Source organism: Drosophila grimshawi, unplaced genomic scaffold, assembly GCF_018153295.1.
Source record: "Drosophila grimshawi isolate 15287-2541.00 unplaced genomic scaffold, ASM1815329v1 contig_44, whole genome shotgun sequence".
Classification (NCBI taxonomy): Eukaryota; Metazoa; Arthropoda; class Insecta; order Diptera; family Drosophilidae; genus Drosophila; species Drosophila grimshawi.
The window spans coordinates 7423253-7449506 of record NW_025063240.1 but is presented as its reverse complement, the minus strand read 5'-3'; the positions used below and the strand labels follow the sequence as shown (position 1 = coordinate 7449506).

The 26254-nt window shown below is 38.8% G+C and overlaps 1 protein-coding gene across 1 annotated transcript in view; it reads left to right on the top strand.

The window, feature by feature from the left end:
* LOC6557453 overlaps positions 1–26254 on the top strand; it is a 63681-nt gene that overhangs the window by 1057 nt on the left and 36370 nt on the right. The window lies entirely within an intron of this gene.

The following is a 26254-nucleotide window of genomic DNA, read 5'->3' as shown; positions in this document are numbered from 1 at the left end:
GAAGCTGGAAAAGAATGAAAATTTAAGAGTCATCATCATCAAAATAAATCACCAAAGGTAGCAAAAAAAAAAAAAAGAACAACTTTCATGCATTTCATCTCGTGTACAACACATGATGCCATAATATGACCACGCCCACTCCCACTCTCACGCCTCATTTTTTGCAGGAGTTGAAAACACACACAACAAGTTCATCAAGAGCCAACAAGAGCTGTGCTAAAGGGGGGCGAACAGGAAGCAAAATATGCAAAAACTATGCAATTTTGCTCGTTTCTTTTGAAGCCAACAGAAAAAAAAGGAATAAAAAATGAAACGAGTCTAACAAGAGGCACACTCAAAGAGGAGGTGTGGCAAAATCTGATGTCCAGCAAATGCTAATGAAGACCAGTTACAAAAAACAAGAAAAAAAAATGAAATAGGAGTAATAAAGGAAAGCTCAAATTTTGTTCTCATCATTTATTTCTTCTGCCTTCTACTCATAAAAATGTTCAGCGAAAGTGCATAATTAATTAAATAATAAGCCAGGCAGCGCCAGAACTCTAGAGCTGAGTAAAAGAAAAATCTACAACAGATTGCGGATACCTGAAAATGTAATTACAATTTGCAATTTTAATTATACGTTTAATGCATCAGTAATGCTTATGAAGAATCCAACAATGACTCAATTTTCAAAACTATACAAACATGTGGGACTATTTTTTAACTGAAGTTACTCGAGTAATGTTGGCAGTTGTGCCTTGTCAAGAATTCGGAACTGCTGCATTTTTGACATGTTTCATAGCACTTCGTTTCATGTGTGTTTGAAATATTTGAATGTGGCTCGTTACGTTTTCATAGACGCATAAATTTTCGGCGGATCCGGACAGAGGACCGCTCATTTGTATTACTAAAAACAGTCGCAGAACATTTGTAACTTTGTAGTTTGCCTCCCGCCATCAACATAATTAAAACAGCGGCAGCAGCTGTGCGCCAACAAAACAAAGGCAACAAACTGCACTAACTGCATTTTGTTCATTAGTGATCCACACACACAGCCACTAATACACACATAAAATGCTTATAGTGCATAATATTCGAATTCTATTCGCATATGCAACATGTAAATGCATAATTAATGCAGCTCAGTGCTGATTGGCGAGAGGGATATAAGGTACCCCAATGCAATGAATATGTCGCAGTGCAATAAGCGACAAATGTCGCCATTAAATGCTTATGCCTCTGCAGCAGTTTGGGGCAAGTTGAGTGGAATAATTAAAAGAGATAACTATTGAATGTGGTCATATTTTAAGAATACATTTTAAAATTTAATATCGATATCGATGTTGCAACTCAGTTCAATATACAATTCAATAGCTTAAAATATGTATATAAAAATATATATGAGTTATTCAATATGGAGAGAACATAGAAGGCTTTCTACACTTATTTTTAAAAATAATAATAATGTGATTAAATCTTTCGCTGAATCAAATTAAAAAGTTTCTCTGAAAGGGTCTTGCTGGACTTAGAAGTCTTCAGAAGTTTTCGAAAGGGCTCTTAACTGTACCAGACCTGCTCCAACTAAAATCGTGTACAAAACGTCATAAAAATGTATTTAGGCAAAAAATTCACACGGCAAAATTCAATTGAAAAGACGGAACTAAAAGGAAGGCGAAAGAAAATAAGCGAGAAAATCACTGACCCTTGAAAATAAATAATAATTACAAAAGGGGGCTGCTAGGAAAAACCAAAATAACCACAAAAGAGTTGACGAAGGTAGAGAATGAAAAATAACAAAATTCACACAATTAATTACAAGAAAATATAGTGAAGCGTTAATGTGGCGACTGCTCCAAAAGAGTATCGGATAAACAAAAAAGAGAGAAAATAAAGAGACAGATAGAAAGAGAGAGAGAGAGAGAGAGAGAGAGAGAGAGAGAGAGAGACAGCGCGAGAGAATAGAGAAAAAGGGGGAGAGCATGAGAGAGCTGCTAGATTGGAGGGCCACTTAAGCTGAGGCTGAGCCATAGGCAATGTGGAACAAACTTATTAAAAATATTGAAGAATGAGGTAAGCAAAGAGTGGCAGGGGGCCGAGGTAATTGAGGGGTGGCAACGTTGAGCAATTGAAATGAAATGTGACACGCAAGCCAGCAGTAAAGAAACAAAAAATACCTTCAACATTCGATGTGTGTTTGTGTGAGAAAGTGAAGGTGGCAGCTATAAAATAAAGAGTCGCCGGCTTTTGCTGCTGCTGTTGGTTTAATTTAATTAAAATTGCGGCCGGCTCGTAGCTATTTCTGTTGTTGATAACTGCGGCTATCCGTTTCTTGGCTTAAATATGCATTTCCGCGCAGTGCATTTTTGTTTTTTTTTTTTTTTTTTTGCTTGTTAAAACGTGCATGAAAATGTGCATGGGAAATGCATTTGCGGAATGTTTCCTGCTCTTCCCATCGAGTCGAGTCGAGTCGAGTTGATTCGCGTCGAGCAGTTTTCCCAGCTTTGTTCTTTGGCTGCCACAGGGGCAGACATTGTCTTGCGTCTTGTCTTGTGGCCACCCACTCGGCACAATGCTTCGCTGCATGGGAAACCAAATGACGATCAACAGCAACGAGAATTTCTCAAAGCTGGCTCGTTCGCATGTCTCAGACTGGAGCCACAGCTCTGAATGCACATGGCTTACGCTTTACGAGACAAACTTTTCATTAAACATTTTTATGGCAACAAATATAAAATGATAACAAACAAACAAAACAAAAAATCCTGTAAAAGTTAAGCAAAACATATAAACGTATTCTAAGCGCATAAACTTGGCATAAACAAGTTGTGGGTAGAATGGTGGGGGAGAGTGGCAGGGGCAGGAGGGGGGCGTGAATTCTTCACACATTTAGCGTAAGGGAAGTTTTTATGTGCTAACTTTTGGCGCCAGTTTTAATGAAAATATTTTCATTTCTTCTTTTTTTTTTTTGTATGCCCTAACAGAGGATCTTCCCATTCTGTCTCGAAATGTGTAGCTCAACTCTGTGTATTTAATAAAGTAGATATTCTTTATTTTCGTACTTTTATTTTCTCTGGGTATGCACTCTTTTTAATCTGTTTTGAAGAGTATTTAATATGGTGCCATCAAAAAACCATTTCATCTCAATTCGCTTTCTGATTTTTTTCATCTCAAAGTGTGCATATATTTTTGATGTCCTTTTTTATAGTTTTGCATTTTTGAGTAGTTTATGTTTCGAACGCGCTATTCAAATATCTACTTTCGGCGCTATTGTGATATCTCTGCCAGGCTTTACTGTCATGTACATGAAGTGAATGCTTTTATTTTGTGCGACACTTTTGACTTCATGTTTTTAAGTTTGCTTTCGTCTATTTGTGCTCAATTGGCACTAGCATTGGCCAAATCGAAAATAAGCCAGAAAAGCACTTAACAATTCTCTATAAATATTCGATGTGCAACATTTTGCGATTGAATGTTGTGTATATTTAACAAGATACAGAAAAAAAGAGAGAAAAAAATAAACAAATAAAAATGTTTTGCATTTTGCTGTTCTGCTTTTTGTATTATATCATTTCGCTATTTTTGTAGACCTGTTTAAAAACGTGCATTGGCCATCGAATGGCAATCGTTGCCAGTTCTTAAAAGCTTTTTAAATTTATTGCAACATTTTAGTTTTATTTTCTGCATTTTGCAATTTCCCGTTAATAATATGATTCAAATTATGAGTACTTTATTTTGCATAGTTCAGTATATGTTGTTGACCACGTTTTATTGCCAAATTTCCCTTTAAAAATCGGTGCACCCTCACTTAAAATAACTAAGTCAGCGCATATTTATAGTGTTGATACTGAATATATAAATATTCTTAAAAAATATATACTTTATGGGGTCGAAAATGCTTTCTGTCTGCTTGTCATATAAATTGACGCAAAACCATTTAACGTTTTTTACCCATTTTAACTTTTTACGTTCTGAACAAAAATATCTGACACATGAGTTAACAATATTAAGAGTAATATGTGGGTAGACAATTTGTTTATGCTTCGATAGATATTTTTTTTGTAAGAAATTTGCTAAAAAAAAATGTGCTTTTTCAACTTTTGCAGCAATCCTCTTTAAATTATACATTTAAAATGCCTCAAAAGCTTTGGCACATTATAAAACCAGAAAGATTACGTTTTTCTTAGCCCAGCAGGGAGCTGCAAGAAGGAATCAATAGAGAGCCACGTTGGGCTGACTAATTTGGAGCACCTGTTTCCCATCCAATTTGGACGACTCTTGAAATCTGAATCCGAATCAGAGTCAGCCACGCGTTACAATTGCAAAACGTACGAGAAATTTGTGATACACGCGCTATTCGCGACATATCGTCAAAAGTATCTATAAAATGGAATAAGACGGAGTGGATGGGGGAGACGCAATGGATGTGAGGGTGGAGGTGGAGGTGGTGGTGTGGAGGAAACAGGAGTGAGTGCTGTTGTGCATGTGTTGGCTGATAATGTTTATGCTGTCAGTTACTGCAGCACATGACATTCAATTGCCACAAATCAAGATAGGACAACTAGCAGGAGAAGTAGCTGCCAGCAACTCAGAGTGTGCGTGTGTGTATGTGTTCGTGTGTGTGTGTGTGCGTGTGTGTGTGTGTGTGCATGTGCGTGTGAAATACAAAATGGAGATAGAGCTTTAGTCAGTGCGGGGTATATTATAAAATGACTGCCAAGAAGGAAGCACACATTTCTTTGTATCCATATATATTGGTTTTTTTCTTTTTTCTTCCTTTTTTGTTCATTCCGCCAAGGGAACTCGTGCCAATTGTTGTGTGTCTGTGTGTGTGTGTGTGTGTGTGTGTGTGTGTCTGTGTGTGTGTGTTGTATCTCAAGAGGAGAGCAGAGAGTCCGCCGCTTTGTTCCCTTTTACAAATCACATACCCAGTTTATGCCACACACACACGCACATATTTCACTGTGTGTGTGTGTGTGTGTGCCTGTGTGTGTCTCATGTGTGACAACATCACATGCAGCATTGTTGTTTTTGTTGATTTCGTGTTGTTATCATAAAATAAAAATTTGCTTCTGTGCGTACGTGTAAAATAAAATGAAGGAGTGAAGGGGGCGTGGCGAAAGCGTTGCGGGGCGGGTCTGAACACGCACATTTGTGCTTTTTGACTTTTAAAATGGTTTCTTTTTTAAATTTTCGACTGGATTTAAATATGTTTGCTTGTGAGCTGTTAAAAGCAACTCAAGTCGTCTACATGATGTCATTTGTCTGATGAAGCAGTTTACTGCAACATAAAAAATGATGTAATGATTGACTTAAAGATGGCCTTGCTTTAATCAAATCTAAAGCTTAAAGGGGCTTAAGCCAAGTTCCGTAGTAAAGTACAATTATTCTTAAATACTTATATGCTTTTTAATATGAGTAATATAATATAACAATTCATTTTAAGAGTTATCGATAAGTATTATCAAGTATTAATATAGCAATATAACCTTCACTTTACCCCGTCTGTCCATTTTATTGTATTACATTTCACTTAACAGTTCCCCAATCGACCAGTCAACCAGTCAACCAGTTTAGTAAACATTTATCAATGCACTCTCATATAATGTTTACCAAATGAACAATGCACTTTGACAGAATACCAGACAATTGATGGCTTTTATTGGCAGGCGGGTGGTTGAGGTGGGGTTTATATTGTGGCTCAAGACAAATACCGAAACGCAAATCAATTAAGTCGCTAATTGAATTGTTGCTGTTGGCTGGCAGCCGATGCTGATTAGCGGCAAAGGAAAAATTCAATTGACCACAGCCAAAGCGCAAAGGAAAATTGTCGCCAAGAAGGGGCGGCAAGCGAGGGGTGATTGTGGGATAGATTGGCAGGCAGCTCAGTGCTCAAATGTTGGCGGACGTTGAGAGGCGAAGTGACACAGTCAAGCCACAATTAAATTTCCCAGTTCAAAATAAAATTAACGACCATTAAAAGAGAACATAGCTCAACTAGATGAGACTTGGAAAGTAGCAATTTACGACCGGGTCAATCGGCCAGCGAGTGAGTCTGTGTGTGTGTTTTTGTGAGTATGTGTGTAAACACGTTAATTAAACGCAAGGATAATTATAATGGGCAGAAGGAAACGCTTTTGCAGAGCGGGGAACAGTGGCGAGATGTGATTGAATTGCTAAGTGGCAAGTATGTCGTCCAACTGGCCTGCCCTACTATGGGCGTGGCAGGAAGCAACCTCTCTGCATAATTATGCAACAGCACAAAATGGAGCACAGGCTGACAAACAAACAGACATCCGTACATACGCATAAGCCACGTATCTAAGGACCCCAGCAACCAGTAACAACTAACAACAACCAACAAACAGCAGCTGCAAACAACAAGTTGTCAACGCCTGTGACTTGAGCAGGACGACTCCTTGTAGTGTCAGTGGTGTCAGAAAGTGAGCAGAGCAAAGCCAAAACAAACATATGCCTGAGCACGCAAACCAGGCAAAAACATGACAACAACACTTCAACAACAGCTTGTGATGCAGAAAATGAGAAAGTTATTAAAACAAAAAAACGCGGAGATTCAGAGAGAATTTAATTACCGTATTTTACTATCTCTAAAAATATGTTTCCTGACTAAATTAGAGTAAGAAATAATGCTTTAAAATCTTTATAATACTTAAAAAAAATAAATAAAAATGCACATAAACTAGAACTATTGTATAAATTGAATTTCAGAAACTATAGACAACAACTTATTTTATTTTTATTATTTTGAATTATTTTTTGGAGAAAGAAACGAAGTTTTTAATTCAAAATATTCAAAAATACAATTGTTAGTTATAGAGTTTTGAACCAACTGAGAGTATCCAGTATAATTACGTATATAGTTATGTTGGGGAACTGAGAAAATGAAATTAGCTTAGCTGTAGTTGTGTGGGTATTCACTCGACATACTTGATGTACTTTATACCACACTCGACACTCAACAGTCCGATAGAGTAGGAAAGCAGATGCAGCAGACAGCATTCAGTTGATTTTAATCAACTCAGTTGTCTGCAGACTGGCGGCTAACTGACTCACTGTTAGACAATTATGCCAAATAGAGATGGAGACAGAGATTCAACCGACCAGGCCAGAGACTACAGCTGCGCTCCGGCCTGTCACTCTGGCAATTGAATATGCAAATTGGTAACGGCAACGCAGTCAATCCAAAACCAGCCCACAAATGGCCACCCAACTCCAACGGATACCAACTGGTTGGCACATTGTTAACCAATGCTCGAGAATCGCCAGAATCTCACAAAAGGGAAAAATTAATAGAATTGTTATGAATATATTTTGCTCAGTATTTTATTTCTTTTCCTCTCTAGAGATGCACATGTGCTTTCTATTCTCGTATTTGCATATTAAATTAAAATTGTATTCCGTTTTAAGTTTGATTTGTGCAAATGTTTGACAGAGCTTTTTAGATTTTGTGTAATTATTGTCAATGTAAGAAGTTGAAGAGTTCCGCAAATGAAGTGTCCTTGTTGCTCAGCAGGCAGCATATGTTGCACAAGGGACTAAAATACGTTGGTCCTGTCGCCATGTTGTTGACTCTGTAATGAGCTTGAAATGAAGCTTAAATTGGATTACCATTGTGTGTCTGACAAAGCACTAAATTAATGAAGTTGTATTCTAAATCGAGAGCAAGAGTAAATTTGCGGCCAAAGAGAGTTGTTACATTTTAAAAAGACATTTACATCTTGTTGGACACTTCCATATTTTAATGTGCAGCGTTAAGAACAACATTTAAAGCTTCACTCAATTGCCGGGTAAGCCCGTTGAGACAGCAGCGTAAAATTACACAAATATTTATTAAAGTAAGCATAACAAAAACTTTAGCAGAGCCAAACAAAAAAAAAAACAAAAAGAACATAAGTTGAGGTCGCTGTTTTGTGCTCGTGAAATTCCCCCGGGGTCTTGGGTTTTTCGGCAGTTGTGGTTTATTTTATATTTGTGGCATGGTTTTTTTTTTGTTGTGTTTTTGTTGTCTGATAAATACCAGTTTTGACAGTCGTATTAACCTGTCATGCCCGTAACTGAGGACGAGTGAGTGGGCTCTGCTAAGATCACAAGCAGCAACAAAGAATGAATAGAAAATGTTGCATGTTTTGCGATGCCCTGACATGGACAATAACCCAACTCGAATGGCGTTGCATACATGCAAAATAGAAAAAGAGCAAAAATGGAAAGTAAGATAGAAAACAAGGAAAAACTAAATAAAAAAAGCAGTGCACATTTTCAGGAATTATACGCTAAACTAAAGTCTCATCTCTTTTTTTGCATATTTTCTTTTGTTCTTGTGACTTGCTGACTTGTCAGGGACTTGACACCCCGTCTGGGCGGAGTATGGAATGATATAGGGGTTCTTGACATTGCATAAACTGTCATTTAGCTTGTACAACTTGACAGCTAACCATTCATTTTCGGCAACTGAAGAGCTGCAGTCAAAACAGTCGAAAGGAAAAACTGTCTGAAGTCAGGAGTTACAGTTGAGCGAGCTGCCACATGCCACAGTCTGACGCAACTCTTGAGAGGTGTCGCCCAAATTAAATGGTTGCACAAATAATGTAAATGCAGCCAGTCGGGCAAAATGAGACTTTCGCATGACTCACGCACCTGACGCTGACTCTGACGCTGTGATTCCTTTGCTCCTGGCTTTGACTCCAATGTTAAATGGCTGCATTTTTCAGCTTAAGTGCAGCGCAAATATTTGCTAATGTTCCGTCCCTGCATAATGCCAGCCACGCCCTCCCCCCTAACATCCACCCCCAATACCCTCCACTGACTTTGATTAAATGCAACGCGTTAAACAAATTCTTGAGGCGTTTTTCCGGGGCACAAAGTTGACGTCGCTCAGATTTGTTATCCCCACTGTGTTCCCTCTCTGTGTGTATGTGTATTTGTGTGTGTGTGTGTGTGTGTGTGTGTTGGGGTGTGCAGGTGTCCATATCCAGGTGAATTTGCAATTTGTTACGGCTGCATGACTTTTTCTATGCATAAATCAGGGCAATGTAAATAGAATAAATAATGATAAATAAAATCATCATCTTAAAAGGCAAATGATGATTCTTTTTATACATTTTATAATTAGGTTGTTGCCGTTAGATTAGCTTTTATATGAATAGTATACAATAATTATATTTTCAAATCTATATTTTAATAATAAACTTTATAAAGACTACACACGAAGCATAAGTTCATAAACGGAAGCAAATTATGCGTTAAAAATTCAATTTCCGTTGTAATTCGAGACTCGGGCAAACAAAAAATTATTAAGAACACTACAAAAAAGTGATAATAACAATAATTAAACAAAAAAAAACAACTGTTATGCAAGGCTGTTCAAACTGGTTCCGCTTCCCTTTAGCTAAACAAGCAACTTGTCAGAGTAATTTTGATTTTGTATTTGTCGTTGTCGTTGTTGGTCAACTTATTTTACACCAATGAGAGGAAGCAATAAGGGAAGCCATATACAATAAGAGTGTGTTGCTGTTGAGTTGTCATTAGTCCAGTCCAGAAGTTGCAACCACATTGCAAGCACCAGCAACACTCACACACAGACATACCCACACTACTTAAGTATGTATCTATGTATCAAATTTCACTTTCAAAATTGGCCAACTGCTGTTCGCAACTGACGACAGTTGGTTTCCCCAGTTGCTGGTTGCCCGCTTACAAATAGCTTCTGCTCATTGATTTTGTGGCATGTTGCAAGATACGAATTGGAGTTAGTACAACTGGGATTGCAACTGTTGCCAGCCAACCAAACAACAACTGTGATGAAGCCTTGACATCGCATCGTGGCCAATTGTTGGTTGCTCTTCATGACATGTGCGTAGCTAAAATGAAAAACCCCCCGGATTGAGTTGAGCTGAGTTGAATTGAGTTGGGTAGTTGGTTTTGGATTACTAGAAAAGAGTATCCTTATTATGTATGTATGTGTAGCATGCAAAAAAGGGGTCGATAATCGGAACGGATTTATGACAGGTTCATATACCTATAGTAGGCTGTCCAATAACCAGAACTCACTAAGCCTGTGACAGTTGGAAGTGGATTGTGTTACACTTGCAAAACTGACTAATGATGAAAATTGATACGCAGCTGCTTAGCTAACTGAGTTAAAGAGTCATCATTTTGGCAAACAATATATAAGCACAACTAATCTAATACGCCTTGTTTAAATATGTAGAGTATTTAAATAAATATTTATTATTTCACATAAATTACACTTACTAAATTAAACTCCCTATTGATTAACTATCATTGCTACAAAAAATAATATTATTTGCTCTAAAGATATTCTAATTGTGGCACAGCGCATTTCTATCTCTCAATCTCACTCGATGACTCACTTGGCGTATGCGGAATGTTTTCTATTTGTTCTAGGCTATTTATAGGACAGACTGACACACTTGTGAAATGCATTAAACTCATTGCATTGAGGCCTACTTTGTGGCTTTAATATCAAATGGTTGTTTCGTTTCTTAAGCCAAAATGCTCGTCATATATTTGCTTTAGCAGCAAATTAATTATAGCCACTCGTGACTCATATATATAATCGCCTTAGTGAATTTGGTGGCACTCCATTCAATTTGTACGCCGGCTACTTAAAACAATTCCCCACTTCACAAATCCCAACAACTCGACGCACTGTAAATAAATCATTTTACTGGCTGGCATTATTTGCCACTTGAGCCATAAGCTTAAGATCCTAAGATGCCAAAAACAAAAACCACATTTGTTGCGGTTGCTGCAACACACCCACTTTTCCTCCCCTCCCTACCCCTTCCACTAGCAGAAGCTGTAGCAGCGGCAGGTGATATGTGTACTTAAGAACTTAAAAACTTAGGAGCGAGTTTCAGTTTGCTCGACGAGCTTAGAAGTTGACGCTGTGGCTGCATTAAAGTTTTACATGAGGTCAAGTTGCTGGGTTCCAAAGTGTTGACATAGCTCTCAATTTGTAATTTGTCCAACTTCACTCTGTTTGTGGGCGTGGCTAGATCTTATTTGCATTAGTGCGACACACATCAAAGTAAGCAAATTCAAAAAAACAAACGAAAAACAGAAAAAGGCGTTTTTATATCCGGCTTGGGCAAAAGTTTGCGTGTTAAAACTTAAAGCTGCACAAACATTTGTTAGTCAAAGTCAAAAGAAAAAGCTTTCCACATTTAAAGACAACTCCCCGAAGAAGTTTTTCCTCGCCGTTTTCCCCTTCGTATATGTAAATAATATTAGAAAGGGACGCAAGAGAAGTTCAAACACATTTAAATTAGGCCTGAGCACACTTTGATGATGCTGAAAACTTTTCTGCAACTCTCCCACTCACTCGCTCACGCACCTCTCACTCTACATATATATATATCTCTCTCTCTCTCTCTCTCTCTCTCTCGCTCACTGCTTAAAAGTTTTTGTTGACAACATTTTTGCTTGTTAGTTTTTGTTGTTGCTGCAGTAACATGTTCCCATCATTATAATATGTAATGCTTTATTACGGTAACTTTTTTTTACGCAACATTTTGTCGCAATTTTATTTTCATTTTTTTGCCTTTGCACTTTATAAGAAAAACAAGAAACTTCTTCAAATAAAGTTGTCAAGTCAGCGAATTTTGTATTCTTAGGTGTCAAAAAGTGTGGGAGAGTCTTTATTTTGCTTTGTTTGTTTCTTAAAGATATGCATAATGGAAATGTATTAAATTAGTCAAAGAAATGTGATTTGCATAACAAATTACGGAAGGGAAGGCCAACCTGTTGTTAACTAACTTAAAACTCAGCTACTTTATCAACATAATCCGATGAGAGGAAACTTGAGTTGTGTTTAAGTCTCCTTTTTTATTGTTGAGCTTCAATCATATTCAGTCGACATAATCAGTACTATTTAAAGCTGTTAAGGCTTCTCTGGAGTCAAAAAAGAATTAAGCCCATCTGAAACGGAAATTTCAACCCAGATTTGTAAAGCTAGTTAACTGCTCTTGTCAAGAATATATTCCCTGAGCTGCTCTCTCTCTCTCTCTCTCTCTCTCTTTCCCTCTTTGAGCGACTTTGTTCAATGCACAAATCCTCCAGCGAACTGTAAATCGCTTATAGTTTATCGTGTAGCTGTAGACCACATCAAAAATATGTATGAAAGACAATTGCCACGACAACATTTAATACTGTCAAACAGAAAAAATTGGCAGCATTGTATCTGGCTCTGTTGACATTTTGCTGGCCCAAGTTGAACGTAAGCGGCTTTTGCTTATCGCTTGACATTTTTGTGACTTGTGCAATACAAATATCCTCCTTTCCCCCCCAGTGTGCCACTCCATCACCAGTAATACCCCTCCAGTAAGTCAGCTCTGCACTTGAGCACATGCAATTTTAATGTGAGGCAGCTGCAAAAAAAATGTATATAAAAAAGCCACAACAAAAGGTTGGCAAGTTGAGAAAAGTTCTCATGCAAAAAGCGATACAGATACGATTTATAAATGTGTGATTCGGATTATACATCAAAGATATGGACAAATCCCATGTAGCTCTTTGTTGCTCTTCTTCTTCAACTGTTTTTGCTGTCAGTTCTGTACAATTTTAATTGACAAGCTAAAATGTATTTGAGCCAGTATCCAAATTGATATAGTTTTGGGCAATGTTTGCTTTGAAGTTTGAAAACGACAACTGAATGACAATTGAGAAAGAAAAAAAGCCGACAAAGAACTGAGTGGGTTTTGCGATAAATACATTGTTAAAAGCAGCTTTACTTCTAATTCTAAATTTTTTATAAGTTCCCCTAATTTATTTGCTATTCTTTCTAGCCTGGAAGTGCGACAGGTCAAAGAACTGAAGGAATATGGTCTAAGTGCTAACCAGACATCAAATAGAAATAATTCGCACAATTGCTTTGCATTTAAGCCAACAAAGATGCTCTTTACTCTATAAAGGGAAAGTGAAATTCGTTTTGTCTCTTTCTCTATCTCACTCAGCCAGACTCTCCGTCCTTGTCTTTGCCATTTAGCTGCTTAATCAGCGCTTAAGTAGGAACTTGGCAAAAAGCCGCCAACCGTCAACCTTTCCGTACTTGCGCTCACTTGAACTTAATTTGGTGAGTGGTTTGAGCTGGCATCCCCCGTTGCCGTTGCCCCCATCTAGCCATCTTCTGCCACGCGCGTCATAAACGTCTAGTAAAACAGTGGAAACACAACAACAACAACAAGAAGAACAAGAACAAAATCAACAGCAACGGCAGAAGCAGTAGCAGTAGCAGTTGAGAAAAAATATGGGGGAGCTCTGGCATAAAAGTATATATAACAACAGGATAGCGTACTCTAGCCTACGCTGGCAATAAAAACGCACTTGGCTATACACTAGGCAGCTTTTACTTGGCGCTCTGCCTGCCCCTGCAACAGACTGTCGACTGGTTACCACTTCCGGCGGCAAAAGCAGTTCCTGCCACAGGTAACCAAAGGCAACCCCAAAATGTCTGGCTGCAGAGTCGAGTTGAGTCGAGTCGAGTCGAGTCGAGTTCAGACCGCTGCCTGCGTCTGGGAGCAACATATGCAAATTTAATATTTTTATTAAAAAAGTTTTTTGGACCACACAAAGAAGCACCAGACGAAGAGGCAGCAGCACCAACGCAACACACTCAAACCCTGTGTGGCAAGCCCAGAAAGTAAGTGAGTGAGTGGATTGTTTGTGTGGAACTGTCGCTGTTTTGATAGGGAAGCGAATTAAGTGCCGCGGTTCGGGCAAGTTTCTTTTTTTTTTTTTTTACCACTCTATCTCTGTTTCACTCCCTGTCTGACTCACTTTCTCGCCAGCTTTGTCTTCTTTAAAAAAAAAAAACAAGTTATTTTCTTTATGCTCAAATATCACCCGTGTGCTTAACCCTTTGCGTACTCTCCTCACTCGACAAAGCGCTACTCAGTTTGTGTTGCTGCTCAGTTCGCTTTGTTATTGTTAGCGCTGTTTGTATTGTTAGCCAGTTTTCAGCTCCTTTTCTTGTAGTTCTCCTTGAGCTTCTTATTCGGCTCCCTGCGCACGGGGAGAGCTTGTTAAAAGTTTAAATTTGTTACCAACAATCTTTCCCCGAGGGCTAAACATTATTGTAGCCCTTTTGATTGTTTACCGCTTGCATATCGCACAATGGGATATTGCTTCCTATATAGAGTAAATATTTATAATTTATCGATCACAACTTTTAGTCCCCTCTGAGTACTTTAAGCATGAACTCATTTTATCTATCAACACCGAACTTTACTATTTAAAATGCAAGTATATTTCTGTAGTCTGCTTTTCTATTTATTGGCTAACATTTTTCTATTTACATTCTTTTTAATATTATTTATTGTCTTGTTAACCATACCGATTTAATCGTGCTTGAAATGTTCTCAGTCCCAATAGTTTCACAACAGGAATTCAGCTTTCTAAATTTTAAATATATTCTTTACCCATTCAGAGCCAAACTTGGTTGTTTAATATAAAATGTATGTAAATACTCTGTCTTTCCAAAGCAAGTAAACCTTTTAAAAGGCGTTGTTCAGAAGTCATAGATTCTATTATTTGCATACCTCAAGCTTCAGGTCCCGACAGACTTTATATCTTATTACATCCTCCCAGCTCAACCTTCTAGTCGCTCTCATCACCCTTTTCTCAGACCACAATCCCTTGGCAAGCGTCAACCCTAATTCATGATTAATTTAAAATTGAGTTTACATTAACATTAAAATTTCAATTTGGCCTCCCACGCAAGTTGCAAAGTTGATTGAAAAATATATACGCAAAAGAAAAACTTTCACAGATCCCAAAAAAGAAACCACAAAAAAAAAGAAAATAAAAGAATGAAAGGAGCGCATCAAGGAAGCAAGCAGGACCTTCATCAACATTTAAGGTAATGACAACAGAAATGGCCCATAACAATAATGAGAATTTCTTAACCCGAATGTGTTTTTGTGAGTATGGAGCCATAAATAAAACAAACGACACAAACGATAACCACAAATTCCATTAAAAAACACATTTCCCATTTGGTTCATTGCTTCATTATGATGTGCCAGGTGGAGTTCCCCTCTCTCCACTCTGCAAGCCGGCCTCCCCCCGAGGACTAAAACTAACCACCCAGGAAATGTGTTTACAGATAACCCCCAAACCTAAACAGAGTAGTTCAAAATTATGTCACAGCTTTTTTTTTGGTTAGGGCCACCATCCATTCACCTGTCTGACCTCAGATACTCAGACACCTCCTCTCCGCATGGGGGGGGAGTGTTGGACTGTCGTTTCATTTGACCTTTGGTTTTCAGCAAAGTGTTGAACAAAGAAGCAAAATGCTCACAAAACAGCCAACACGAAATGTTCGTCCGAATTCTAGTTTTTCCTCTGATCCCATTTCCCCCCACACAATTCACGTCCTGTTTAGTTCCATTCTCTGGTTGCGTTGACATTCCCCGCTGTATCGTTCTTTATTTTCTTGTTTTGCGCACATTTCCGTTTCGTTTGTCCTGTCGTCCTTTCGTCGCTTTTGCCAGCACTTTATTCACTCTTTATTTTCCATGTTGTTCCAAAGACCTTGTGCCTTGTGCCTTCTGACTTCTGCATAAATAAATTTTCGCATGTTGGCGGCACATTTGACTGCCTAACTCCATGTCGCATCGTCTTTGACTATTTCTCTTTTGGTATTTCTAACTCTCTCTCTCTCTCAGCCTTTGCTATTCTGTGGCTATAATAATGTTTCTCGGACGTAATTATAGTTTAACTGTGAGCTTGTTTAGGTCTTAAACCGTCTGACCGCTATTTGCGTTTCCTGCGCAGCTTTGATTGTTATGTGAGCCCATGCTCCATATTTCGGCTGTTCAAAGTCAGGCGTTGATTGATTGAAGCAGCTTTTCAATACTTTGAGTTGGGTTTGCTGAAAGCATTCCCGATCTACATTAAAATCATTAACGCATCTAAATAGTTTTTCAGCAATTCAACTAATGAAATATTCTTTTCTTTCTCTTTGCAGGTATGTGCAAATATATAAATATCATAGAAACAATCAAGCTGAATGTGGAATGCTGAAAACAACGTTTAAGGCACAATTTAAATTTGCACAGTAAAGTTACCATTCATTTTGCATGTGACCTCAGTGTATTCAAGTTAAAATTGCTATGGTTACCCCCTAAAAAAAAAGAAAAATAGCAAGTAGCCCTACATTTGTTTTGCAAACAAAACATGCAAGGAACTCGGGAACACTGAAAGCCGCCACAAGCACAAGCCCTCTGCTGGCTAGAATGTAGTACAGTTAAATATTTAGTTGCTGTTCCCTTTCTGCTATCAGAGTGAATCTATCTACCAGAGACCGATCCGACCCACAGTCGGCGCTCGAGCGGAACCGACAGAACAGAAGGCATCAAGCACTAACAACAAATATCTTCTTGGTTTGCAATTGCCGCGTTCCGCTTCAAGTGTGGCAGCTAAGTGTTCATGTGTGTTGGTAACTGACCTACAAGGGCTACATGAACTTGCAACTTTTGGCAAATGAGTTGCCCCCTATCCAGCCCAGCCCACTCCACACACCCTTACCAATGACCCTGTTTGACAGTTGGATGCAGTTTGATGGCAGTGAATGGGCAGCGAAGCGTCGCAAACAACGAGTTTCCCAAATGTAATTATTAAGCTTGAACAACAAGAACAACTTGCAATGAAGTGGTAACAAGTGTTGTTATAGCTGTTGTTGTTGTTGTTGTTGTTGCTACCATAAAGCCAGGAGAGGGGTGGGGGTCTGAGGTTAATAAAGAAAACAGGGTGAGAGCATTGGCACAGAACAACTGTTGCTGCAGGAACTCATAAATTTGAACACATGCTCGAAACTAAATAAGTTGTTTGACAGCCGCATTTCTGGCCATATAAAGTTGCTTATCAATTTGTGGGGCAGTTGGTTTGGGTGGCATAAATTCTATTTTTATTTTACTCTGGACTAGCCCTAATGCAATAATAACGTATATTTTATAGACACAAAGTTCGCTCCACAAATCGCACAGCTGTGTATTTGTTGCTTGTGTGTGTGTGTATTAATTTCACACATTTACACAGCACTTTTGTGTCTCATTTTTCTTCGGGCAAAACTTGTCTACTTTGCAGAAAAAAAAAGAAGAAAAACAAAGAAATATACAGCACTAAATGGGGCAAGGGGCATGGGGCAGAGCAACCCATAAAGTATTCGACGCGTAGGCTGCTCGACTACAACTTTTGCACGTACGCTGACTTGTTGCCCGTGTGCGTGTGTGTGTTTTGATAAGAGTCATTTAGTGTGCTCGTGTGTATGTGTATGTGTGTGAATGTGAATGTGAGTGTGTGTGTGTGCGTAGCAAATTGAAATAAATCATGACAAGTGCGTTGCTTACTTTGCTTGCAGCTTGAAGCAAAACAAGCAACGAGTTTCTGCCCCCTAAAACAAGACGTCGCACCAAATTAATAACTAGGCAGGCAGCAAGACGTCATACCTCATCCTACTCTGCCCCCGCCTGTTTCCCTGCCACCCACTAGATTAATTATGGCTAGAAGGGTGTGTGCGTTTCTCCCTCTGATATATTTGAGCACGTAAATTGCCTGCTCTCGGGAGAGACGGGGAGAGAGAGAGAGAGAGAGAGAGAGTAGAAAAAGTGAGTTAATAATTTAAAAACAAATGAAAAACGGCAAAAACAATGGCCTATTCATTTGGTTAAAGAGACATCAAGTTGCCGACTTGTGTTCTCCATTTACACAACTGTTTGTTAAAGATAAGCAAAAGTTTATTAATAGCATTGTCAGGGTATGTGTATATGCATTATTTTAATTTTCCACTCAAATGCCGTGAAGAGAATTGCATGTGGGTGTAACAAAGAATATTTTATGCCTTTTTACCATAATTCTAAATTGTTAGTAAAATCCAAAGTCTTAAAATAAAAGCCCAATTGGTATTTTTGTACTTCCTAAAGAAGGGCTATAAGGTCGACAATAATGCTCAAAAGATGAGCAAACAATTCAAAACAAATTGTATTAAATTTTTTAGTATAACAATAATTAGCTTATAGGAGAGCTATAACTCCCATATACTCCACCTCACTCCACCCTCCCACTACTGACTTTCTCTTTCTGCTCTGTTCTTTTACAAGTCATTCAAATTTTATTAAATATTTGTACACATGGAAAAAATATATATATATATATATTACAAATCCAATAACACACAAATGGCGCCGCCTTTTAAATTTGCATAGACACAATTAAAATTCATGCCCCAAAAAAGTGGACTACATAAAAGATAAAGACCTCAAATTATAATGCGAAAGATTCGAGTTCTAACAATACGTGACGTCACGCCCACAATAAAGCAAAGATATAGCTGTAAAAAAACAAAAACCAGAGCTGATTGCGGAAGTTGTTGATTACTCACTGCCAGTCGCAAATCAACGCAAATCTCATTCCAAACCACCGCACCCCAACTCCCTTTCGAGTCATCCCAGGTGGGTGGCTAATTAAATGACAGCGTCGAGTGCGGGGGTAAAATTAACCTTTAATTTTTGATAAACAAGCTCGAGAACACACTCTAAAAATATGCAAAACCGAATGATTGCAAATGAAGTGGAGCCCAGCAGAGAGTCAGACACTTGTATCTAGGCGGGACCAGAGAGGGTCATGGGATGCAAGTGCTGCCCAGCAGGTGGTGGTGGCAGCGAAAAACAACGCAAAACAAAAAAATATTATTATAAATAGGTGTGCGGAATGGTCGGTGGGAGGCGGGGTGGAGGCAAACGCGACGCAGTTTCCGGTGCTCTCGACAGCCGTTTACATAATTTCAATATGGCGGCTCTTATAGGCGCGCGCGTGGCCAGCAGCCGAAACGGCCACTTAAAGGACATGCCAGGACCAGCCAGCATCACAACCTCTCCCAGCCCCGCCGCTGCCGCCGCCACAATACCATACTACCCTCTTTCCCCATAGCCAGACACTGCTCCGTTGTTGTTATGGAGGTGGACTGGCATTTTTCATTGTCCTGCCGCGCAGCCAGAGATGAAAACGTAACAATATAAAAATTTGTGTTTATGTTTTACTTTATTTTTGTTCTCCTATACCCTTGACAAGAGTATTGGCATTTTTGAGTGGCTTATGTAACGCATTGAAAGAACCAAACAAACCTGTATAGAATTTATACAAAACTGACAAAGCTTCTTTTCCTTTTCCTGCCTCTGCTGTCTAACTCAGCTCAGTCGGCTTAAATACTATACATATGTCTCAATTAGTCGGTTAGGTGAACCATTTTAATTTGATTACATTGGATATATATCAATATATCACATTTTGATTATCTTGTTCTGGAAGGTATTTAATATTCGGCTAATGTTAGTTATTGTGCTTCTTTGTTTTTGCTGTTATTTGGTTTCTCTTTTTTCCATTTCATTTTTATTATTTTGTTGTTATTTGCTCTCATCCTTCAGGACAGCTGCCCACTTTTGACACTTATTTTTGACAGCTTAAGGACATTTGAGGGTCATGCACTTAACATAAGAGCAAAAGGGGGGTGCAGAACGCCGAGGGGGGACTGTGAACAGTAGGTGAATTTCCAGCTTTATACACAAATTTCGAAATTGTTTGCATGTCTGAGATTTGTGGTAGTTTATTATGAATGTATGCGACCAGACAGCGCAACACACGCCCCAACCCACCCCCAAGGGGACTCTGTACCTCGTCTTGATTGCTCAAGAGGCGTGGCTGGAACTAAGCAAACCACATTCATTATGAATGTGTGGGTGGTGGGTGGTGGATGCCACCCTTCTATTTTTCGCCTAACATGCATTTTGTGTGACTATTTAGTTAAAGGGGAGGTGTCGTTGAGCTCGGCTCAGTTAGCTGATGTCTTTATTGAACCTATGCATAGCAACTGTTGCCTCTAATTAAATTAAATTATGCTCTGGCCAAGGCAACCAACTCTGGCACTGTTTATGTGAATCTCTAGCCCCTCTGGCATTTTTCGTTGCTTTGTCACATTAAAATTTAGTGGTGCTTTTAAGTGCTGGTAATAAGATATTTTGTATGCTCCGTGGCATTGGACGGCACACATCAGGCACAGGCACAGAAACCGGCGCATGCAGAGGAACAGGCCACAGCGCCATGTGTTTGCCACAAGCCCCATACCAACTTGCCAGCACTCCATTACTTTTGGGGTAGGTGTGTGTGTGTGTGTGACAGAAGCAGTTTGCATAATTTAAAAGGCCTAAAAAGCAACTATAAGTTTCTGCCTGGGATTAGAAATTTGGCCAAAGATATTGTGGTGCAGAGTGGTCTGCTCGGAAAAGATGTTCGGAAAATAGGGTTTTGGTTTAGATTGCAAACTGCTTAAAGAATTTTGTGTTTTGTGTTTCGTCTTTCGTGTTCACAGCTCGGTTTACAAAGCCACAGAAAAGGGTTGCGACACTTTAAGCATTACAGGAAAACAGCTGCCCAATGTTAGATCTAAAATTGCAGATGACCCTCATTAGGACAAAATAAAGTCTTAAGCTCAGTTGACAAAATTATACAATCTTAACTGTAACAGCCACAAATGTTGCAGGAATCACTTTTAAAGTGTCGTGGAGTTGGAGAATAGTTTATGATTATTAGTAGAAGACTGTCTAATTGTTTAATAAAATTGTATATATTAAAATGTGCATGGAATGCTTTCAAATATGAACAAGATTCGGCTGAAACACTTTTATGACTTTTATGTTCATACTGACAATACTTGCAATAATAAGTTGTATAAAGTTGTACAAGTACAAATGCTGATTAAGTCTGCTTTAAAAGTTTAACTAAACCAAAACTGGTTTACACTCTAGCAAACTTGAAGCCAACCAGTCTAACGAAAAGATATTATCTCTTTTTTAACTAAATCACAGCAGTTTCGATTACAATATTAAGATGAAATGGATCGATTAAACATTACCCCTCTTCACACCAGAACCTCTCTCTTATTCTCTGTCTGTCTCTCCCTCCACGTGCCCAGTCAGTTATGTGTTCCGGCAATCAGCGCTATCAAAAGCAAAGCACGTTCTGGCTTAAAGAACATGGTGACAAAAACTGAAACAGAAAAGGACAAGCTGGTTGAGACCGTAGACAGCACAAAAACTGGACAAAGAAATGTTGGTAGACTTGTTAAGCGCCTTAAAGTCGTAAGTATGCAACGACTTAAGACCTGCGAGACACAAGTCCAAGACACACACGTGTCATTAGCACCGGAGCAAATGACAGCAAAAAACAGACCAGAACAGAACAGAACAGAACAGAACGCAACTCAGCTTGATGGACAATTGAAGCACAACTGCCTCTTAGTGCCAAAGTGGGCGTGACTCAACAGTATGTCTATTGCGTGAGAGTGTGTGTGTGTGTGTGCAGAGGTGAGAAATAAATGACTCCTTCCAGTCGCACATGCCCTGCTTCGAAGCCATAATCAGAGCGCTTATCGTTAGTTTTGTGTTGTGTTCTATTTGCCCGAACTTCATAAAGGTGTCTCCCCAGAGAAGTGTGCTCCGAGTTGAGTTGTTAAAGTGGTTCTCTATCTCTATCTCTATACATCTATCTCTATCTGATGTCTCTTCTGTCTGGCATCTCAGTCTCGGCACCACTTGTCTGCCCGAACATAATTGTGCTATGGGGAACACTTAACAGCAGCCACATTGACATTGCTTTGCACCAACCACCAATCACCAACCACCAACCACCCACCACCCACCACCCAATCAGCCCAATTTGCATTGCATGACTTTTAAGTCAAGAAGTTTACTCTCATGTTTGATCATTTTTGTCATGCTGGCCACTGCAACCAGAGCAAACTTTCTCACTGACTGTGAGGAATTTAATTGCTTGTTGATGTTGCCAAGAAAATAAGAAACTTACAGATGGATGCAAAATCAGATTTAAAAACAAAGCTGATATTAGAGTTCTTCTGTTCTTCTCATACATATATTTCTATATATATGAAACATATTTTTGTGCAGGCAATATTCATAAATATATATTTTTTTATCATTCGTAATATGCTTAAATATTTATTTTGAAATTCCACTCTCATGGCTGTGCCGACATATCATTAGTCATATTTTGAGTATAAATAGCTGTTGCTTATTTTATAAATATTACAACGCATATCAACGAACTTTATTCCCTTCATACGCTGAACTTCCGCCGCTTCTCTTTCCCCTTCCCCGCCCTCATTCAGCTATTCCACCCACAATTTCCATTTGGCATTGGGAATGCTGCTCTCGCGTATCGATTAATTGATTGATGAACATGCTATGAATAGCAGATGAAGGTGATGTTATTATACATAACATATGAAGCGATAAGCAATACACACACACACTCATGTGCAGCCTCAGCATTGCATGCTTTTTTTGCACGTTCTATAAAAATTCAAGCGCTATCCAGAGGAGCCATGAAAATAGCTGGCATACATATACATATGCATACACATACATATACATATACATATACTTACATATACGTATACGTATGTGTGTACGTGTGAACGTGTTAGGTGCCCGGCACGTGAGTGTTGAGAAGCAAGCGAAAAAATAAAAGAAACAAAAAATTTGCTTTTAGGGTAGCAGCATGAAAAATTGTTTGTATTGCATATTTTTAGGGGCCGACGCTGTGGAGGCAACCAAGCGTAAAACATGTTATCGAAGCGCTTTTAATGGAATTAATGCAAAAAAACCAAGCAGACACACACAGAAGGCTGCTTGAAGCAAACAAAATGAATTAAACGGCGAGCACAGGCTGAAACACACACACACACACAAACACACACACACCCACAAGCACTTACAGAAAAAGTCGAATGTCTGCTTTAAGGCAAATATGCAAATTTTAATGTCTTTATTAAAATCTCTTCTATGTGTGCAGCTAGTGGAGCTTTTCATTTCGCTAATTTCTTGTAATATGCAATTAATTAAAAAGCAACAGTTGCATTGTATGTAAATCAGATGATGCTTTTCACATACCCTTGCAGAAGGTACTATGAGAACTTTAAGGAAAACTTGTCAGAGTTAATACCATATATTTCCATAAATCAAAATATAGTAATATATTCCAGAGTGAGTGAAAAGAAAAATGCTTCCTCAGTTAAAACAGAAAAACTGCATCACATCAACAAATAGTAAAAAAAATAATTTGTAATTCTGTGTGCAAGGTTGTTGTAATAATCTTACTATTACTTAACAAAGTCGTATCAAAAATGCATTACCATAATTGAAATACTACAATTTAAGTTGGCATGTAAGAGAGTTTTCCATCGATTTCAGTGTACTTAGAGTATTTACTCTTTGGCATACATAGACAAAGGAAGCGCTCTACAAAAAAAAAAAAATAATAAAGGAAAAAGCGACTTGACAGTTGGAAAAATAAAAAATAGAAAGGCTCCAGGCTACACTACGCTATATGCACGTCCAATTGAGTTATGAGCCAGTGTGTGCGATGTGTAATTAGCCAAAAACATATTACTTTAACGACTGGGACATGCAGTTAGCCAAGATTTAATTATGAGGCAACAGCAAGCGACCAAGCGACCAAATTCAATTCAGCCTCTTGACAGTACACAGGACACGACACAAGCAGCACCAGCAGCAGCAGTAGCAGCAGCAGCAGTAGCAGCAACCCTCAGAGTACTACCCACACTTTGGTTGCCACAACGCCCTCTTTGGGGTGGTACCCCCGAAATTGACCATTAAAATCGCTTATGCATTTTGTGTGGTGCTTGCTGCTCTAATTGGTTTTTGTGTTGTTGTTGTTCCTGCTGCTGCTGTTGTGGTGTAGCCAAAGTGAGGCCACCATAAAATATTATTATTAGAAATTAAATTTTAATGCGTGTACCTAGCTCTGCTTTTATTGCACGCTCTTTGATGATTGCCGTCAGCCAAATTTGCTGTCAAGTGCTTGCGAATGAAGTCATCAATTTTAATGTCAAGTTGTCTGGGATTGCAACGACTAGTAGCCAATTGAAATTGAAAAAAAAGATTTCGCAATATTTCCCGAAAATAAAAATAATACCAATAACATAAATAAGAAAGCATTTCATACATATCTCAGCTTGTATGCATTAAATTTGAAATGAGGGCTGCTTTTAAATAGTGGATATCAATTTTCTTATAAACTATGTGTCTGTGTGTGAAGCTTGACGCAGCTAAATTTCACAGCCAAGACAACTGAAACTTTGGGCAGCCAAGGAACGACAGTTGGAGATAAACAGAGAGCGACCACAAAATGCAAGCCACACTCGCACACACGCACACACAGTTGAGTTGGGAATGTGTCTCTGCCAGGCAGTTATCGCTAAATTATGCGGGCTGTTGACAGAGAAATATGGGGGAAAGGGGTGAGCATGGCTATGGGTTAACCCAAGCACTCACACAAGCATACACACACACACACATATCAACGTGTGTAAATGTTAAATGGCACAGAGAAATTCAATGTCAAAGTGTTGGCGCACAAAAGTATGCAACGATATGTGTGTAAGAAACAGGAAAAGGATGAGACCGAACAAACGGACAAGCCAAAGGACATGGACAGTAGCCAGTTGCGTCAATGGCGATGATGACAATGATGATGGCAGCCAGACACACACGCACACACACACACACACTCATACATAGATATAGAGTTGTAGCACACAACTAAATGTGAAAAAGTTTGATTTGCAGGAAAAGAAAAGGACGAAGGAAATGGTCTACATGGAAAAAAGATGTTGATATACACATACATATATGGAGCAGCAAGGAGAAAGAACGAAACTTTTTTTTCCCGCTGCTGCGGAAACGGAAATAGAATTATAAAAGCCAAGCTAAAGACGTTTATACACCATACAAAAAGCAAATGGCAGAATTGAGCAGGGCAGCAATGGGGAGGCAAGGCAGACACAAACACACACATACACACACAGACACACTCATACACACATACACACACACATACACACACATATGGCAGGCAGATAAGAAAACTGTTTGCCAAAGGCTTAAAGCTGCCGCTGTAGGTGTGTTTGTGTGCGTGAATGAGGGGGAAACTTTTTGCCAAGTTCGTAGGGTGTACAAATTTATGAACAGACAACCGCAAAACTGTTTGAGGGGGTTGAAGGTGGCTTGAATCAAAAATGAAGTGCGATTTATGGTCATACAAATCAAAGTTTGGTGCTTGAGTTGATTGCTAACAATCTTTTGTGTGCCACAGTCGCTTGTGAACACAGACACAGATAGATATAAACAGGCGTGGGGAGTGGGAGAGGGAGAAAGGAGGGGTGATTTAGCATTTTTGGGTGTGGCTGTGTGTAAGGCTTCTAATATAATATTTGACACTCGCTTGGCTTGCTGCAGGTGTAGCCAGAGAGATTTGTGGTACAAATTAGTAGAAATGCTTGGAAAAATGAGGTGGTAAATTTAGCAAAGTGCGAGCAAAACTTTTCCATTGAATGGAGAGCGAGACAAAGGGAGAGAGAGAGAGAGAGAGAGAGAGAGAGGGAGTAGGAGTGAGAGGGCAAAGGGATTTATGAACAATTATCAAAGCTGTGGTGAAATTTTCGAACAATTTTCTCTTTTGCTGATTTGTGTGGCAAAAAACTTTTACAAGCAGCTGCCGAATACACCCGGGCGATAATGTGAATGGCCATTCAACTTGCCAGCGGTTTAGTTTATGAGTTTAAATTGGGAATGGGAACTTGAAAAGGAATTGGGCTTGGGTTTAGGTTTGTGGCAATGTAGTCGGCATCTGCTTTGGGTCCTGTGCCCTCATGCATTTATTGATTCACTAATTTGACTATTGTTTGCCAGCTCAAGGGATTGAAATGGATTTAAAGTGACATAAAGTTAAGCAGGTGGTTGGTAGTTAAATTAAACCTCTTGACTTAAGTGATTAGAGGCTTAAATTGCAATACTTGACGAACTTATCCCATACAGCGTTCAGTTTAAAAGTGGAGAGCACTCAGTTTACTAAAGAGTATAAAGGGGCCATGTGAGCACATGAATATCTATTTCAAACAGCGATTATATCAACTGTGATTATATTAAGTTTTGCTTACTCTCTCTCTTATTATTCAGAAATTAATTAGTAATGTAAATATTGACATGAAATAATTGGAACTATGTGTTTTCAGACTTGGAGTCATATTAAATACCTGGCCAAAATGCGTGTGTGTTATTAATGGTAATAATTATCAAGAAATAATACTTTAAAAACATTTCTTAGCTCAAATATTTACATAGGTTCTTTGACTATCGCTGTTAAA